A 6,674-nucleotide genomic window follows, 5' to 3' on the forward strand; every position below is an offset into this window, starting at 1 on the left:
CCAACCCAGCACCGCCGCCCCTAACCCACCCCCATAAATCAGCCCAGCGCCCCCCCAGACCAACCTACCCCAGCGCCTCCTGCCACAGACAATCCCATCCCACCCCAACAAAACCAACCCAGCACCGCTGCCCCTAACCCACCCCCATAAACCAGCCCACACCAGGAATCCATACCCCACCTCCACAGACCAAACTAACCCAGCGCCCCCGCCAGACACCCCATCCCATCTCACCCCAACAAAACCAACCCAGCACCACCGCCCCTAACCCACCCCCATAAACCAGCCCAGCACCCCTTGCCCACACCAGGCATCCGTACCCCACCTCCACAGACCAAACTAACCCAGCGCCCCCGCCAGACACCCCCTCCCATCTCACCCCAACAAAACCAGCCCAGCACCGCCGCCCCCACCAGACACCCCTAACCCACCCCCATAAACCTACCCAGCACCCACCCCACAGACCAACCTAACCCAGCGCCTCCTACCACAGACACCCCCATCCCACCCCAACAAAACCAGCCCTGCCCCGCTGCCCCTAACCTACCCCCATAAACCAGCCCAGCACCCCCCCCCAGACCAACCTAACCCAGCACCTCCTGCCACAGACACCCCCATCCCACCCCAACAAAACCAACCCAGCACCGCCGCCCCTAACCCACCCCCATAAACCAGCCCAGCACCCTTTGCCCACACCAGGCATTCGTACCCCACCTCCACAGACCAAACTAACCCAGCGCCCCCGCCAGACACCCCATCCCATCTCACCCCAACAAAACCAACCCAGCACCACCGCCCCTAACCCACCCCCATAAACCAGCCCAGCACCCCTTGCCCACACCAGGCATCCGTACCCCACCTCCACAGACCAAACTAACCCAGCGCCCCCGCCAGACACCCCCTCCCATCTCACCCCAACAAAACCAGCCCAGCACCGCCGCCCCCACCAGACACCCCTAACCCACCCCCATAAACCTACCCAGCACCCACCCCACAGACCAACCTAACCCAGCGCCTCCTACCACAGACACCCCCATCCCACCCCAACAAAACCAGCCCTGCCCCGCTGCCCCTAACCTACCCCCATAAACCAGCCCAGCACCCCCCCCCAGACCAACCTAACCCAGCACCTCCTGCCACAGACACCCCCATCCCACCCCAACAAAACCAACCCAGCACCGCCGCCCCTAACCCACCCCCATAAACCAGCCCAGCACCCTTTGCCCACACCAGGCATTCGTACCCCACCTCCACAGACCAAACTAACCCAGCGCCCCCGCCAGACACCCCATCCCATCTCACCCCAACAAAACCAGCCCAGCACCGCCGCCCCCACCAGACGCCCCTAACCCACCCCCATAAATCAGCCCAGCGCCCCCCCAGACCAACCTAACCCAGCGCCTCCTACCACAGACAATCCCATCCCACCCCAACAAAACCAACCCAGCACCGCCGCCCCTAACCCACCCCCATAAACCAGCCCAGCGCCCCCCCAGACCAACCTAACCCAGCGCCTCCTACCACAGACAATCCCATCCCACCCCAACAAAACCAACCCAGCACCGCCGCCCCTAACCCACCCCCATAAACCAGCCCCGCGCCGCCGAAACCCACCGCTACCCCGCAGCCAGGCGCCCCACTAACACCCATCGCCATGGCAACTCAGACACCCCACCCGCCCCGCTCTCACGCCAACACTGCCCGAACTCGGAAGCAACTTCCACCAACCGACACTTTGAATCCAGGCGCCGCTTCCGCCCAGCGCGCTCGCCCCACCCCAGGACACGCCCCTTCCGGGGTTTCTGCAGGGCGGGGCGGGGCTGTTGGCGGCCGCTGCGCAGGCGCCGTGTGAGCCGCAGGGCGGCCTCGGGCGGCGCAGTGGTGCGCGGGCGATAGGCGGGGCCAGGCCTGCGGGAGCCCGGCCGAGGGGTGGCCGGGGACATGAGGGACCCGCGGGGCTGGTGCTGCGGGCGGCCCGGGCGCTGCCACCCTGTACAGTGGGGGCGCTGGGAGCCGTGGAACCAAACTGTAACCCCGGATATGGTGGGAACCATGTCAAGGCAGAGGCTGCTGCAGCAGCCGGGCCTCAGGGGTGCCACCGGTCAGCCTACAAACCCAAACACCTTTGCCCCGCCCCGCCCCTTCCCCTGGGCCCTGCCTCGCTCACTCCATCCCCCCTCCCTCGCTTGCTCTCACTCACTGTGGGAGGGGGTGCAGGCTCTGGGCTGGAGGGTGGGGCCGAGGGGTTTGGAGTGGGGGGGGGCTCCAGGCTGAGCCTGGAGGTGGGGGACTGGGCAGGGAGTTGGGGTGCAGGAGGGGGTTTGCTGTATGGGCTCTGGGAGGGAGTTTGGGGCCCCAGGCTGAGCCTGGGGCAGGGAGTTGGGGTGGGGGAGAGGGTTTGGGGTGCTTGAGGGAGTTCAGGGCTGGGGCAGGGAGTTTGGATGCAGGAGGGGGCAAGGGGTTGGCGTGGGGGAGGGGGTTCAAGGTGCAGGCTTTGGCTAGGTGGCGCTTATCTCAGGCAGCTCGCAGAAGCGGCGGCATGTCTGGCAACGGCTCACAGGCGAGCAGGCTCTGCATGCTGCCCCTGCCTGCAAGCACCGCCCCCACAGTTCCCCATTCCTGGCCAATGGGAGCTGCAGAGTCGGGGTGGGGGCGGTGCACAGAGATGCCCTGGCCACACCTTCTCCTCAGCCCCGCTGCGCCGTCAGACTTTTAGCAGCCTAAGACCTCCCGGATTGGCTTCAGTAGTCTCCGGGAGATCAAGCCCAATTCCAGGAGACTCCCAGCCAAACTGGGAGGGTTGGCCACTCTAGTGGTCCACCTGTCGGAGCAGGAGCCAACCATGCTGGTGGTAAGCGCCATAGGGTTAGTTCCCCAGACCAGTGACAAGGGTGACCCAGGGGCAGTGAGACGGGCCTGCCAGGTGGCCCCAGACCAGGCCTCGGGGATGCTGCTCTGGCTCCGTGGGGTGGCTGGCTAGTGGTCACTTATACCAAATGCACAGCATATTGGGTCTGCACCCAGCTCCTTCCCCCAGATCAGTGGGCAACTTAGAGCTCACGCCAAAGACAGCTGGTAGCCAGTCCAAGAGTAAACTAGCTATGGATATATTAACTAGGAAAAAGCAACAGGAGTGTTATGGACAGGTTAAAGCAGCCAGCACATAAGCACCAATGAGTCACAGGCTGTGGTTCCAAAGAGTGACAGAGATGTAGTAATCTGTCTGTTGAATGCCTTTTAAGGCTAATCCCGGATGACCTGGGGATCTCTGCTTTTATTTCTTAGCCCTTGTGAGAGTCCAAACAGCAAAGAGATAATTTTCTTCTTGTGAGCATCTTTACCTGTCCTTCCCGCAGAGTTCAAACCCATGGGACAAGTGCTCCTGCACGTAGCTTCTTTGTGGGTGGATGGGGCAATCAACAAAGTTCTTGTCCTACAGTGCCCCATTAAGTTTTGATAGCCCTTCTTTGTGGGTGGGTGAACCACTCTTCTTGCCAAGGTACTCAGATTCGGAGCAGGCATTTTTACAATTATAAAGTAAAACTTCTATATTACCTTAGCATGGGATACAGACATTACAAGTAAGATTAATGCACACAGCAACTTATAAGCATTTTGGTGAATCTAAACACTAAACACATCTTCACAAGTCTAACCCCTATCCTGAGCAATATTAATATACAGGTGAGCTGGTCTGAAACCAGCTATGACACCTACAGCATTGGCAAGAGCTGGCACCTGGTTTACCAGCATCATGGGGGCAGCTGAAGGGGGAGGGGCAAGAAGCGGCAGCTGATCTTCGGGCAGCATTACCATGTGCAGGGGTACTGGGGAGGAGGAGTGCTTGCTGTGCCCAGCCACAATGGGAGCTGGTTTTGGGGCTCTCAGGCCCAACTCACAGAAACAGCCTGAGGCTGACGCCCAGCGTGGAAAATTTTAGCCTGAACATTTAAAGTTTAGCAAAGATAAACAACTAAAAACAGCATCTTCTAGCAGGAGGTGCTGGTGACATCACTAGTGGATGGTGCCACCAGCCCTGCCTGTAATGAGCCCTTTTACCTAGTACTGCTAGCTAGAAGCCTGTGCTGGCTCACGGATGTAATTTGTAAAGTGTGGTTTACCAAAAAAAAAAAAAAAAAAATTAAAATTTGGACAGTAGCAGCCCATGACTCCAAGTGACTGAAGCTGGCAATAGTCTCAACAAACAGAGCCCTGTTGGTAGCTGTTTCCAGCTGCATCAAACCATTTGGGGCTTCAGAGTGACAAGGTGGGTGAGGTAATATTTTTTATTGGACCAACTTCTCGAAAGCTTGTCTCATCAACAGAAGTTGGTCCAATAATATATTCCCCTCACCCATTTTGTCTCTCTAATATCTTGGGACCAACATGGCTACAACAACACTGCATACACAGAGTGACAGTCCTAGAATCTTATATAGCTAACTGGATCTATGTAGGGTTTTTATCTAGACAACATAGACAAGACCTAAGGTTCATGGTGAGCCATGGGAGGTCTCCTTGGAGGCCCACATGGCTCCCCACTGCAGTTCAGTGCACAGGCATGGGGACAATGCTGCTGTACCCCCAGTAGTACCACCCAATCTCTGTCTCCCAGATTCCCCCAAATCTGCTGGAGCAGGGATCCCTTCCTCAGGAGCTCCACATTTTGTAGAGGGTGTTCTATGGCTCCCATAAACTACATGAGGGGAGGCTCTCCTCCCACTTGAGCTGCTGGAAGGCGAGATCTTGATTGTTCAGCGACCAGTCGCACTCGTAGCTCTAGCTGTGTGCATGACAGAATACAAGTCTGGATCTGCAGGTGCCGTGACATCTGCAGGTGTCCAGCAAGAGATCCCTTCTGCAGTTACCAAATACAAACATGGCAATGTAGCATGTTCTCCTTCCTACCACTGAATTGTGGGGCTGTGCACTAGATCCCAGATCCCATATCTCAGCTATGGATTTCATTTCAATCCTGCAGTGGAGACCTTTCCTAGTGGTAAATAAGGAATTTGGAATTTATGGAAAAGCAGTGACACCCAGTGGTCATTTAAGTAACTATTTGAACACCACATGTTTCCTCATTGAGGAGGAGGAGCAGCAGCAGCATCTGGGGCTTTAAGAAAACCCCCAAATAATGTGAGACTCACAATACAATCAAGGAGCTGGCGACACTGTGAACTAGCTTCCCTAATGCAGAAACAGAGCAATGCAAATTAAGCAGAGCACACATTCTGTTTTTTAAGACAGACCTGTTTGCCAACTTCTGCTTCGGTAGGGCTGTGGTTTGGAACATGTTAATAACATCATAGAGGGAAATCTTATAATTTCACATACCATGTCGCCACACATATTTTACCAGGGCAAATATGACCCGAAAATTATGAGTTTGCAAATGATACTTTAAAAGGCATACTTAAGAAAATGTGGATGGCTATAATGGGTCAGACCAATGGTCCATGTAGCCCAGTATCCTGTCTTCCAACTGTGACCAGTGTGAGGTGCTTCAGAGGGAATGAACAGAACAGGCAATCATCAATGATCCATCCCCTGTCATCCCCTCCCAGCTTCTGGCAAACAGGCTAGGGACGCTCATAGCATGGGTTGCATCCCTGCCCATCCTGGCTAAGAGCCATTGAGGGACCTATCCTCCATGACATCTTCATACAAAGATTATTACAATTGTGCATAAGGTATCACGACAGGGATACATTCTGTCACAGGTACAAACCATATATCTATAACAGGGAATTAACGTAGACAAGCCTTCATTTCCTGACTATTAAGGCAGCATCAGGACACATCCACCTCTCAAGAAAGTTAAAGACAAAATCTCAAACATTCACTGCCATCTTCATGTTGCCTCCTGCACAGTCATTAACACACTGATGTGTTCCACAGGGGCCTACTTACCCCTCTAACAGGAACTGGAGGGCAGTGTGCACCCAGCATCATCCTAGGTCACAGCCTTACCCTCTATGAAAATTGTACTTTAGTGCAGAACCTCAACAGCATCACATAGAACAGCCTGGCACACATGCAGCACTGCAACGGCCAGATTTGAGAGAGCAAGAGGCGGGTCAGGACACCTGAACCCCGGGAACTCTGAGGACTCCAAGGACAGAGAGTGACCAACACGTCTTTCCTTTTCCTCTTAAAGGGATGTCACCCAGACCACGCTGGGCCTGATTCTGGTCTCACTTGCAGTCTTTTATGCCACCTTCACATCCTGGATGTGATGGAAACCACTTCAAGCCAGGGGGTGCTGCAGCACCCCTAGTTCCAGCACCTATGACTGTGTCTGTCTCTGCTCATGGCCAGGGGGTGATGCATTGGGCGCAGAGGGAGGGTTATTTGCACATTCTTGGAGTGCAATTCACCACTCAGCAGGTGGATCTAACAAATCTTCATTAAGGCAAAGCTCTCATAAGCAGTGGTCAGTTACTTACAAGTGGAAAGCACATCAGGATGGTCTCACCATGATCACATCCAGCACCAGACAATACACAGCTTCAGCTTCCCTTTATATAACTTTCTGCTATCTTATACATACGCATTAGTCTGTCGTTTCCATGTTAACTCTCCTTTACTGTCAATACAAGTTTGATGTTAGCACAAACCAGTTTCTTCTAGTTTTGAGATTATCTTTTGTTTTGCTCACAAACATGATTACT

The 6,674-nt window shown here is 55.0% G+C and overlaps 1 protein-coding gene across 1 annotated transcript in view; it reads right to left on the bottom strand.

Moving 5' to 3' along the window:
- The window catches only part of CCDC15 (coiled-coil domain containing 15), a 42,474-nt gene extending 40,702 nt beyond the window's left edge, over window positions 1–1,772 (bottom strand). The window contains exon 1 of the mRNA XM_065417215.1: window positions 1,729–1,772. The gene's annotated coding sequence lies outside the window, so the exon portion shown is untranslated. The remainder of the gene's footprint in view (window positions 1–1,728) is intronic.
- Window positions 1,773–6,674: the final 4,902 nt, after the last annotated feature.

This window comes from Emys orbicularis, chromosome 15 (assembly GCF_028017835.1).
Source record: "Emys orbicularis isolate rEmyOrb1 chromosome 15, rEmyOrb1.hap1, whole genome shotgun sequence".
Lineage (NCBI taxonomy): Eukaryota > Metazoa > Chordata > Testudines > Emydidae > Emys > Emys orbicularis.